This window comes from Triturus cristatus, chromosome 11 (genome assembly GCF_964204655.1).
Source record: "Triturus cristatus chromosome 11, aTriCri1.1, whole genome shotgun sequence".
Classification (NCBI taxonomy): domain Eukaryota; kingdom Metazoa; phylum Chordata; class Amphibia; order Caudata; family Salamandridae; genus Triturus; species Triturus cristatus.
The window spans coordinates 754,540,204-754,553,239 of record NC_140594.1 but is presented as its reverse complement, the minus strand read 5'-3'; the positions used below and the strand labels follow the sequence as shown (position 1 = coordinate 754,553,239).

At 48.3% G+C, this 13,036-nt stretch overlaps 1 protein-coding gene across 1 annotated transcript in view; it reads right to left on the bottom strand.

The window, feature by feature from the left end:
* Positions 1-13,036, bottom strand: part of LOC146785406 (uncharacterized) — a 2,064,968-nt gene that overhangs the window by 1,605,342 nt on the left and 446,590 nt on the right. The window lies entirely within an intron of this gene.

Sequence of the window (13,036 nt, the reverse complement as noted above, 5' to 3'; positions counted from 1 at the left end):
CCCCCCTGGTTGTCCGTCCACTTTTGGAGTGACTGAGAAAATTGTTTGGGAACTTGGTAGAGGATTTTTTAACAAAGGCCACCATTTATATGTAGATAACTTCTACACTGGTGTGCGGTTGTTCAGGGAATTGGCCAAAGTGGACACTGTTGCTTGTGGCACAATCCGCTCTAACCGTAAAGGTTTCCCAAAATAACTTGTTTGTCAAAAGCTTGTGCGGGGACAGTGCAGTGCGTTGCGTTGTGTTGCGAAGAGCTTCTAGCTGTGAAGTTTTCAGACAGGAGAGACGTCTACATGCTGACTACCATCCATGATGAAAGCACTGCACCTGTGACTGTTTGGGGTCAGGTTGCTGAAGCGCGCAAACCTGTGTGCATTTTAGACTATAATAGGCACATGGGTGGTGTTGACAGAGAAGATCAGAGGTTGGAACCTTACGCTGCTCTTCGTAAGGCTTACATTTGGTACAAGAAGTTGGCTATCCATCTTTTCTACTTGGCAACCTTTAATGTGTTTGTTGTGTTCCAGGATTCTTGTCCTGAGTCAAAGATGACTTTTGCTAAGTTTCAGGAGTCTGTAATAGGCAGCCTTGTTTTAGTGGAACAGGCAAGTGTTCCTAGAGTTGGAGTGGTGGAGGATGTTGCTAGATTGAAAGATCGCCACTTTCCTGATCACAGTCCTCCCACACCCTCAAAAGACTTTCCCAGTAGGAGATGTAGAGTCTGCTGGCGAAGAGGTACGCAGAAGGAGACTCGTATGTACTGCCCCGAGTGTCCTTCTAACCCTGGGCTGTGTGTCCCTCCTTGTTTTAGAGCGTATCACACGCAAAATAATTTTTGGGAGCATCCATGAGTGGTAAAGTGAACTGCCTGGTCTGTATTCTTTAAAAAATGTGATTCTGTTTCAAGGTTGGCATTAGTGCAATGTATTTAGTTTCTGATTTTGTGTTAGTAAATTTGTATCTATTTGCAATTTGTTTGTGTTTTTATTTTTGTCTAAAAAAAATCCTATATGTGATGGCGGTGTGTGTAGGCTGGCGCTTGGCTGTTGGTGTGCGTGGACTGGCGCTTGGCTGCCGGTGTGCGTGAACTGCTCCTTGGCTGGTGGTGTGCGTGGACTGGCGCCTGACTGGCGGTGAGCCTGGACTGGCGCTTGACTGGCGGTGTGCCTGGACTGGCGCTTGGCTGGCGGTGTGCCTGGACTGGCGCTTGGCTGGCGGTGTGCCTGGACTGGCGCTTGGCTAGCGGTGTGCGTGGATTGGCTGGCGGTGTGCGTGGATTGGCGATTGGCTGGCGGTGTGCCTGGACTGGCACTTGGCTGGCGGTGTGCCTGGACTGGCACTTGGCTGGCGGTGTGCCTGGACTGGCACTTGGCTAGCGGTGTGCGTGGACTGGCACTTGGCTAGCGGTGTGCGTGGACTGGCGCTCGCTCAGCAGTGTGCGTGGACTGGCGCTCGGCTGACGGTGTGCGAGTAGTGACTTGCTGCTGGTCACTATACACACTGCCAGCTGAGTGCCACTCCACGCAATCCATCAGCTTGTGTGGTTGCTGTTGTTGTAATGTGATGGGCCCGCGGCTGGCGGTGTGAATGGTTTTGTATGTGTCACATGTATGAAAGGTGTATGAATGGCCTATAAAGAGGTTGGTGCCTTGTCGTGGCTTTACAGCTCACGAGCTGTGAGTCAATGGTTCAGTTTCTCACCCTTTCAATTATTAACAGTGCATTTCATTTTTGTGAAATCACTTGCTTATACAATTGTATATACTGAACCATCACTCACCCTCGTGCCAAATCCAACCAGTATGTGTGTGTGCTTGAGGATTAGATGACTGTGCAGTAATATTTGTCTTTCTGAAGCATGGTGTACCTTGTCCCTTTTTGTGAATGTTGTAATGTATTGTTTTTGTGCCTGGTGGTATGAATGGTCTTGTGTGTATCACGTATGAAAGGTGTGTGAATGGCCTGTAAAGCGGTCGGTGCCTTGCCGTGGCTTTACAGCTCACGAGCTGCGAGTCATTGGTTCGGTTTTTTGTCCATTTAATTATTGACAGCATTTAATTTTTGTGAAATCTCTTGTAAATAAAATTTAATATACTGAACCATCACTCGCCGTCATGCCAAATCCAACCAGTATGTGTGTGTGTTTGAGGAATAGATGGCTGTGCAGGAATCTTCGTCTTTTTAGTTTCTCTGCCAAGGTGTACGTTCCATGTAAGAATAACCCACCAACTGTAGATATTGTCATAACCCCATGGGAGTTCATGGTGATGTCTCTCTTGTGAATTCCAAAAAGGTATTTTATCCACAATGTCCTGCAAAATTCAAAATGTCTGTCACATTTTCCTTGCAATATTGTGCCGAAATTCTCACGCTGTAGAAACAAACAACTAATTATGTCAAAACGATCTGGTTTTGCAAGGGGGACAACTGTGTTTTTGGCCCCGTGCTCAGCAGCCATCTAGGGAAACCTACCAAACCCACACATTTCTGAAAACTAGACACCCGGGGGCTTCCAGGGAGGTATGGCTTGCTTGGATCCCCAAACGTTTCCTTACCCAGAATCCCCTGCAAACCTCAATTTTAGCTGAAAAAATCATTTTTTTCACACATTTTTGTGTGGGAAAGTTGTGGCAAAACCGTGCTCACACAAATTTCCCACCACCCAGCGTTCCCCCAGGTCTCCCGGTAAAAATGGTGCCTCACTTGTGTGGGAGGCACAAGTACCCGCGACAGGCAAGGCCCCAAAACGTAGTGAGGAGACATGTGACCATGTCGCGTTTTGCGCCGTTTCCTGTTGCGGGCACTAGGCCGACCCACACAAGTAAGGTACCATTTTTCTCGTAAGACTTTGGGGAACGTGGGGTGGGTGGAAATTTGTGGATCCACGCAGATTCCAGAACTTTCCCCCACAGAAATGTGGGGAAAATGTGTTTTTTTGACAATTTTTTAGGTTTGAAAGGGATTCTGGGTAACAGACCCTGGTGGGAGGCAGTAAAGTCGCCCCATCCTGAATTCCCCTGGGTGTCTAGTTTTCGAAAATGTATAGGTTTGCTAGCTTTCCCAAGGTGCCGGCAGAGCTAGGGTTCAAAAACTACAGCTAGGCACTTTGACAAAAAAGGGTCATTTTTCACTGCGAAATTGAGGTGTGACCACGTTGCGTTTTGCGCCATTTCCTGTTGCGGGCACTAGGCCAACCCGCGCAAGTGAGGTACCATTTTTCTCGTAAAACTTTGGGGAACGCGGGGTGGGTGGAAATTTGTGCATCCACGCAGATTCCAGAACTTTCCACCACTGAGATGTGGGGAAAATGCGTTTTTTTGGACAATTGTTTAGGTGTGCAAGGGATTCTGGGTAACAGACCCTGATGGGAGGCAGTCAAGTCACCCCATCCTGAATTCCCCTGGGTGTCTAGTTTTCAAAAATGTATAGGTTTGCTAGGATTCCCAAGGTGCCGGCAGAGCTAGGGTTAAAAAACTACAGCACTTTGCCAAAAAAGGGTCATTTTTCACTGCGAAATTGAGGTGTGACCACGTTGCGTTTTGCGCCATTTCCTGTCGCGGGAACTAGGCTGATCCGCACAAGTGAGGTACCATTTTTCTTGTAAAACTTTGGGGAACGCGGGGTGGGTGGAAATTTGTGCATCCACGCAGATTCCAGAACTTTCCACCACAGAGATGTGGGGAAAATGCGTTTTTTTGGACAATTTTTTAGGTGTGCAAGGGATTCTGGGTAACAGACCCTGGTGGGAGGCAGTCAAGTCACCCCATCCTGAATTCCCCTGGGTGTCTAGTTTTCAAAAATGTATAGGTTTGCTAGGATTCCCAAGGTGCCGGCAGAGCTAGGGTTCAAAAACTACAGCACTTTGCCAAAAAAGGGTCATTTTTCACTGCGAAATTGAGGTGTGACCACGTTGCGTTTTGCGCCATTTCCTGTCGCGGGAACTAGGCCGATCCGCACAAGTGAGGTACCATTTTTCTCGTAAGACTTTGGGAAACGCGGGGTGGGTGGAAATTTGTCGATCCACGCAGATTCCAGAACTTTCCACCACAGAAATGTGGGGAAAATGTTTTTTTTTTTTACAATTTTTTAGGTTTCACAATCAATGGATGACAGGTCCCTGGTTGGTAATGGCGCTTACCCAATTCCAGTGTGTCATGAATCTAAATATATAGGTGCTCAAGGGAAGAAGGGTCATCCACCCTTCCCAATTAGTAATCCCTAGAGATCACACAAAATGTACAACAACCCGAGCACACCTATGAATTATACACTTATATGTTAACAACAAATACACAATGATATCTTGATGTGTCATATCATGTCTTCTCTTTATTTTCTTTGGTCCAGCCAACACGTGTTTCGTCGCCCGGGAGTACCCACGACTTCCTCAGGGCTGGTGACCAGTTAATATCTGTCCTGGCCACTTGGAGAAGAAAGGTGATGAAACAATATCACAAAGTGTATTATATGAACTCAATATATGGCGACTCGCATATCAGGTCTGCTGCTCTGAATATCGGTGATAAAAATATCTGTCTGACTCTCGGTCCTCAGTATTGACACCTTTAGGTTTGAAAGGGATTCTGGGTAACAGACCCTGGTGGGAGGCAGTCAAGTCACCCCATCCTGAATTCCCCTGGGTGTCTAGTTTTCAAAAATGTATAGGTTTGATAGGTTTCCCAAGGTGCCAGCAGAGCTAGGGTTCAAAAACTACAGCTAGGCACTTTGCCAAAAAAGGGTCATTTTTCACTGCGAAATTGAGGTGTGACCATGTTGCGTTTTGTGCCGTTTCCTGTCGCGGGAACTATGCCTACCCACACAAGTGAGGTACCATTTTTATCGGCAGACTTAGGGTAATTCAGATTTGTTAAGCAACTGTTATTACCTATTGATTTTTGATGCATTTCTGCCTTCCAAATGAAAGACTTTGTGAAAAAAAGAAGTCATTTTGAAAAATGACCGATAATTCTCATGCTAGTATGAGTATTCCCAATTTCGAAAATGTGCAAATATGTACTGTTTCTAAACTCTATAATTTGTTCCCATTTCAGAAATACATTGGTGTCTTTCATACCGATTTTTCCATGTATACATTTTCCCACAATAATTGCTATATACCATGCATAAACAAAAACCATTGCAAATTGCTGCTCAGTTTTTGACTCTGGGTTCGTCGGGTTCTTGGTGAACCTACAAGTCCTATATATTCTCACAAACAGGACGGTCCAGCGGATGTAACGGTATATTGCTTTCAAAGAGCTGTCATAATTAGAAGAAGTTACAGGTAAAAACGTTGACACAAAAGGCTGTTTTTTTCAACTAATTTTCAATTTTTCCTTTATTTAACTGTTAGTTTCTATAAAGAAACCTTGATGGATCTACAAAAATGACCCCTTGCTGAATTCAGAATTGTATCTACTTTTCTAAAATGTATAGCTTTCCAGGATCCATTTTTGCTTTCACACCCATTTCTACCATTAACTGGAAGGAGGTTGAAAGCACAAAAAATAGCAAAATTAGGCTATGTCCCAGAAAAATGCCAAAACTGTGTAAAAAAAATGTTTGGTTTTCTGACAAAAGTCTGTCATTCCCTAAAAACTGGGAAAATGGTGATTTCAGCCCCACAAACCCTTTTTGATACCATTTGCAGAGAAAACCCTAGACACTTTCATTTGCAGCCCGTTTTTCCCAACAAAAATAAAAATTTGCTGTATTTTGGCTAATTTCTGGGACCCCTCCAGGGGAATCCACAAACCCTGGGTACCTTTACAATCCCCATGATGTTGGAAGAAAAGGACACAAATTTGGCGCTGATACCTTATGTGGTCATAAAGTTACAGGGGCCTAAGCGCGCAGTACCCCAAATAGCCCAAAAAAGGCTTAGCACAGGCCTAGCAGCGAAGGGGTTAAGGGATTTAATAGAGCTTTCAATTTCTGAGGCGGTGATCGGTCTGTTAATTTCAGTTTTATCCTGTTCTGAAAGTGATGGGAGTGCACAGCCATTTAGATAACCTTGTGTTTTGGTGTTATCCAGGCCCTGGTTCTTACTATACAGAGCGCTGTAGAACTCTTTGAAGACTACCGCAATTTTGTCCGGGTCAGAGTGAGCTAAGCCTTTTTGTTTGGTTACATTATTGATCGTGTTTTTCTGGATTTTAAATTTTAGGTAGGAGGCTAAACTCTTCTGCCTTGTTAGATTCACATAGTTTGAGGCTTTTTTGTTCATTTATCCCGAGTCCTGCTCTGTCACTAAGTATTTTGTTGTATTCGTATTTCTTTTTAACTATTTTCATTAAAAACGGAGGTCTCTCTTGACATTACGTGTTTCTGCTCTAATAGGGCAATTTCCTTTTCTAGCTTCTCAAGGGTGTTGTTTGAGTCCTTATTTATAGTGGTTCTTATTTTAATAATCTCTCCTCTAACGGTGCTCTTCAGGGCCTCCCATCGTGTGAGGTCAGATGTGTCGCCTTCTTTGTTCAGTCTAAGGTAGCTTTGCAATGCATTCTCAATGGTTTGTCTGTGGGACTCTTTTTCTAAAACTTCATTATTAAGCCGCCAGAGTTGGTGCTTCCTGAACGGTTTCGTATTAGAGATAGATAAGCTTATGCATGAATGATCTGAGATTACTCTCGACTCAATTGAAGTATCTATGATTCTGACTGTGGTGTTGCCAGAGATCAGGAGGTAGTCAATGCATGAATACGAGTTATGTGGAGATGAAAAGAAGGTGTAATCCCTCCCAGTAGGGTTTTGTAGCCTCCAAGTGTCCAATAAGTTAAAGCGAGCGCAAAGGTTGATAAGGGCCTTGTGAGATTTGTTGGGGCGAAAAGGGCAGCGTGAATCTCTGTCAAGCGCCGGATCTATGGGTAAGTTGAAGTCGCACGCTATTATGTGCAAAGCAGTATCTGGTATTGTGTCAACTTGTTTGCTCAAGTCATCCCAAAATTCTAGCTCGTCTTTGTTGGGGGCGTAAATGTTAGTAACATAAAATTCCGTTTTATCTTTCAATAGTTTTGTTGTAACCCACCTCCCTTTAGAATCAGATGTGCTTGCTACTAAGTCGATGTTTGATTTATTGGCTAATAAAGTCAGGACACCATTCTTTTTTCCTATTGCCTCGGAGCCAGCAACGTCAATGAAGGATCTATTTCTAAATGAGTTAAATTGTTTTGAGTCAATCTTTGTCTCTTGGAGTAGGAAGACGTCACCTTTTTGCTTGTGAAGGTAGTCAATTATCTTCTTTCGTTTGAGCGGATGATTTAATCCCTTTACGTTCCCTTTTCACTCTCCTTCTGTGTCTTTCCTCGGTTTTCACTCGCTTTTCCCTCATTTCAATCTTCCCCTTTCACTCTCCTTCTGTGTCTTTCCTCCACTTTTCTTGCACTTTTTCTGCCCTATTCCACTCTTTCCTCTTTTTTTCCCGGCCCTTTTCGCCCGTTTTTTCCATTTCGCTGCTGCCCCTGCAGCTCCTCCCCCTGCATGACCGGCCCATTCCAGTTTCCCTCCCCGCTCCCAGCTGACCAGCACTCCCCGACCCCTACTTAATGGCGGCTGCTGCAGGGACAGGCGAGCGCAAGACCACAAGGTCAGTGAAATTGCTCCCCCTTCCTCGCAGCTCCACCATTAAGGGAGGCCTTCCCCCGAGCCCCTGCACTCTAGAGTGTTGGTGTTCGAGGCCCTCCTCCACCCGCAGGTTTTACCTGCGCCTCATCCCTGGTGGTTCAGTGGACCTCTGTCTCCTTTCTCTTGCTCCGCTCTTTCTCTCACATTTCACTCGTTTTTCCCTCATTTCAATCTCCCCCTTTCACTCTCTTTCTGTGTCTTTCCTCCGTTTTCACTCGCTTTTCCCTCATTTCCTACACCTCCTTTCACTCTCCTTCTTTGTCTTTCCTCCACTTTTCTTATACTTTTTCTGCCCTATTCCACTCTTTACTCTTTTTTATTCAGCCCTAGTCTGCCCGTTTTTTCCCCGCCACTGCTGTCCCCGCCGCCCCGCCTCCCTGCATGACGGCCCATTCCAGTTCCCCCTCCCCGCTCCCGCCTCCCAGCTGTCCAGCCCTCCCCAACCCCCACTTAATGGTGGCCGCGCAGCAGACGCGCCGCTGGCGTGCCGAAGGAATGCCCGTCTGCGACCCGACTGCGACCAGCGCCAGGAACCCTGGACCTCCGCACCGCCAACGCTATGACCCAGCGGCACTCCACAAACTCAATCCAGGCCGCAACTGCAAGCTAGCATCACCGGCGGGCACCCACAGACCCTTCAGCTGTCACCGCTGCCGGCACACCTACAGCAGAACACGGACCCAGCACAACCCGCCCACAAGAACACAACCGAACCGAAGACCCTGCAATGCATCCTCCTCAAGGTCCGATCCCTCCACAAACAGGCCACCGAAATCTGAGACCTCCTCGACAGCACCACCCTGGACGTAGCGTTCTTCACCGAAACCTGGACCAACACCACCTCGGGACCGGACATCGCCATCGCAATACCCCAAGGATACACGATCTCCAGGAAGGACCGCCCCACCCGGCCGGGAGGAGCAATCTCCACCGTCCACAAATCCACACTCCGCCTGAGCACACTCCCAGACGAGCACACAGACCTGGTGGAACACCTTCACTTCTAGATACTGGCCAGCCCTACCACCACCCTCCGAGGAACCCTCATCAACCGACCCACTGGACCCCGCGGACCTTTTGCCAACTCCATCACGGACATCATCTTCCCACATGGCATCGCATCCACCAACTATACCCTGCTTTGAGATATCAACTTCCACCTCTACAACCAATGGACCCCAACACCACATCCGTCCTGGACAACCTCCACAACATTGGACTCCGCCAGATCGTGACCGAACCCACGCACTCAGCATTACACACCCTCGACACCCTCTTCACAACAGGAAACTCCATCACCTTCAGCCACACCACCGAACTCCCATGGACTGACCATCGATGAGTCCACTTCACCTTCAGAACACCCACCATCTACAGACACCAGCACCTACTCCCACAAAGAAACTGGACCAGAATCACGACGACCAGCTCACCTCCTCACTCAGCAACTCCACCCCAATCATCGCGAAAAACGACGCCCCAACACCGCAGCCCGAACCCTGCACAGATGGATCTCCGACAGCGCCAACACCATAGCCCCTCTCAAGAAAAACAACAACACCCACGCCAAGAAAGCCAGATGGTATACCACCAAACTTCGAGAGTCCAGACGCACTCGAAAAGGCCTGGAGGAACACAAAATCCACAGAAGCCCACAACAACTTCAGAGCCGCCACCAATGCCCACCGCCAACTCATCAGAAAAACGAGGAAAAAAGCGATTGAAGACAGAATCTCTACACACACTCACAACAGCAAAGAACTCTTCAACATCATCAAGGTGTTCGCCCAACCCACCAGTGAGTCTACTGACATCCCTCCCTCACAAGACCTCTGCGACAAACTCAGCACCTTTTTCCACCACAATATCAAGAGCATCTACGACAACTTCGAAAAAGACAACCAACACACTAAACCCTCACCAACCACCCCTGACACCCTGAAGCTAGAGATTGACAACTGGACAGTCCTCACCACCTAAAACACACTGAAGACAATGAAGTCAATCCATTCCGTGGCCCCCACTGACCCCTGTCCACACCACATCTTAAACAGAGCCGCCAACACCATTACACCCATGCTCCGCAACACCATCACTGCTCCCTGGCCACCGCCTCGTTCCCCGATGACTGGAAACACGCCTAGGTCAACCCACTCCTGCTCCCGTTCCCAGCGAAACTCATCGAAAAAGCCATCAACAGCCAACTCGCCACATTCATCGAAGAGCACAACATCCTCGACTCCTCCCAATCCGGCTTCAGAAAAAAACACAGTACGGAACTGCCCTCCTCACCGCAACAGATGACATCCGCACCCTACAATCAATCAATCAAACAAAGGAGAAACAGTAGCTCTCTTCCTCCTCGACCTCTCAGTGGCGTTCGATACAGTCTCTCACCGCTCCCTAATATGCATACTCCACGACGCAGGGATCCTGGACAAGGCCCTCGACTAGATCCGCTCCTTCCTCTCTGGTAGAAAGCAACGGGTCAGACTCCCCCCCTTTCCTCTCGGACCCTACACCAACCGAGCCCCCCAGGGGTCCTCCCTCAGTCCTATGTTCTTCAAAGTCTACATGGGTCTGCTCGATCACATCGTCAGAACCTACGGATTCAACATTGTGTCATACGCAGACGACATCCAACTCATCCTCTCCAACGGACCCAACACCGCTAGACAGAACTTTCGAGAAGGCATGGAAGCGGTCGCCAAATGGATGAAAAAACAGCTGCCTACAACTAAACACCAACAAAACAGAAGTACTCATCATGGGCCCAAACCCCAACGCCTGGAACGACACCTGGTGGCCCCCCACCCTCGGAAGCCCGCCCCCCCCACTGACCACGCATGCAACCTGGGAATCATTCTGGACTCCGAGCTCAAAGTGGACCGCCAGATCAACTCCGTCTAGCCCTCCTGCTTCCACACCCTCTGCCTCCTACATAAGACCTTCAAATGAATCCCCCTCGAACACAGAAAGACCGTCACTCACGCCCTGGTCACCAGCAGACTCGACTATGGCATCGCACTCTACGCCAGAATACACAAAAACCTCACCCGCAAGCTACAGAAAATCCAGAACGCCACCGCAAGACTGGTCCTCAACCTGCCAAGACACTGCCACATCTCCCAGCACCTGCGCACACTCCACTGGCTCCCCATCGAGGCTAGAGTCACCTTCAAGATGCTCACCCACACACACAAGGCCCTTCATGACACCGGACCAGCATACCTGAACAGCCGACTCAAATTCCACGCACCCCAAAGGACCTTACGATCAGCCCAGCTCTCCTACGCCGTGGTCCCATGCACCAGAAAGACCAGATCGGGAGGCCGCTCCTTCTCCTTCCTCACGGGCAGAGCCTGGAACGCCCTTCCGCTCCACCTCAGACGGACAACATCGCTCCCCATCTTCGCAAGAAACCTCAAAACCTGGCTCTCCAACAGACCCCCTCCTTGATGGACTGGAACCTGCACCCCCAGCGCCTTGAGACCCTTACGGTGTGTAGTCACGCTAAACAAATGCCTGATTGATTGATTGATTTATATAACCCACCATCTTCATTGCTCATAATCACAAAATGAATAAAACAGATTGGATCAAGGATAGGGGAAACAGAGTTGGACCTACAAAATATTGGATGCTTAAGAGGGGAGAGACAATAAGGATGTTGGATAAAAATGAATGAGAGAGGTTAGAATCTCCTTACCTGGAAAAAGAAAGAACAAGGACTTCAATTAAAAAAAGGGAAATGGAGGGAAAGAGGAGGAGTAGGGAGAGGAAAAGAAAAGGCGCCTGTTCATTGAGAGATAAGAGAAGGAAAAGAAGGATGGGGAAGTGAAGAAAGGAAGAGGGAAGTAGAGAAGAGAGTGCAAGAGGGGAAAGGGAAGAGGGAGGAAGGATAAAATAGGAGGGGAGGTAACAAGAGAGGTGAGGTGAGGGAAGAAAACATTCAGGTGAGGGAAGAAAACATTCAAGAGTCTCGGAGGAAAGGAGTCAATACTTCCTCTTGGTCTTGCAGTCGATATATTACACGTTCATGGTATGCCGTCTGAATCATTGCAACCATCCAATCCTCCTATGAGTGGGGGTTGGGCGATTGCCACTGTCTCAAGATACATATTTTGGCTGTAGAGAGCGCATTATGTAAAAGGTGACGTTGTGGGAGTGTAATGTCAGGTGAATTCCCAAGATCATGCAATAGGATGATGATAGGAGAAAGAGGAAGTCGGAGGGGAATTGTTTTCTTCAGGGTATCCCCTAAGAAAGCCCAAAAACACTGTATAGTAGGACATTCGCAAATTATATGAGGAAGGTCACAGTCAACTCCAGAACATCTCCAACAATTCAATCAATCAAGCAGGGAACTGTAAGCGCGCTACTCACCCGTGAGGGTCTCAAGGCATGGAGGGACGGGGTCCGCAGATCCGTTAGCCGAAAAGCCAGGTCTTGAAGGCATTCCTGAAGGTGTCCAGGCAGGGGGCACGTCTGATGTCTGCCGACAGTTCATTCCAGAGTTTGGCTGCAATGTGAGAGAAGGATCGTCCGCCTGCTCTGGCTCTGTGGATGCGCGGGGTTTCGGCCAGTGCGAGGTTGGAAAATCGGAGGTTTCTTTTGGGTACGTAGAAGTTGATTCTGTCGTTGAGGTATTTGGGTCTATTGTTGTGTAGGCATTTGTAGGCGTGAGTGAGGATTTTGAAGGTGACTCTTTTCTACATGAGGAGCCAATGGAGCCTTCGCAGGTGTAAGCTGATGTATTCGTGCTGGGCGATGCCAAGGACGAGTCTGGCGGCGGTGTTCTGTATTGTCTGGAGTTTGCGGAGTAGGGACTTGTTATGCCGGCGTAGAGCGCGTTCCCATAGTACAGTCTGCTGGTGATGAGTGCGTGGGTGACTGTCTTCCTTGACTCCAGGGGGATCCATGTGAAGGTCTTGAAAAGGATGCGGAGGATGTTGAAGCAGCTGGATGTGACGGCGTTGACTTGTCAGTTCATGGTGAGTGATGCGTTGAATATGATACCGAGGTTTTTGGCGTGATCTGTGGGGGTAGGTGGGCTTCCGAGTGCAATCGGCCACCAGGTGTTGTCCCATGCTGAGGGGGTGGTTCCAAGGATGAGGACTTCTGTCTTCTCAGAGTTGAGTTTCAGGCAGCTGCTGGTCATCCAGGCTGCGACGTGTTGCATTCCTTTCTGGAAGTTGAGTTTGGCGGTGGTGGGGTCTTTGGTGAGGGAGAGGATGAGCTGGGTGTCGTCGGCATAGAATAAGATGTTGAGGCTGTGTTGGCGTACAATGGTTGCGAGGGGGGCCATGTAGATGTTGAAGAGGGTCGTGCTCAGCGATGATCCCTTTGGCACTCCGCAGGTAAGTTTCGTAGGATTGGAGACTAAGGGTGGTAGTCTGATCCTTTGGCTTC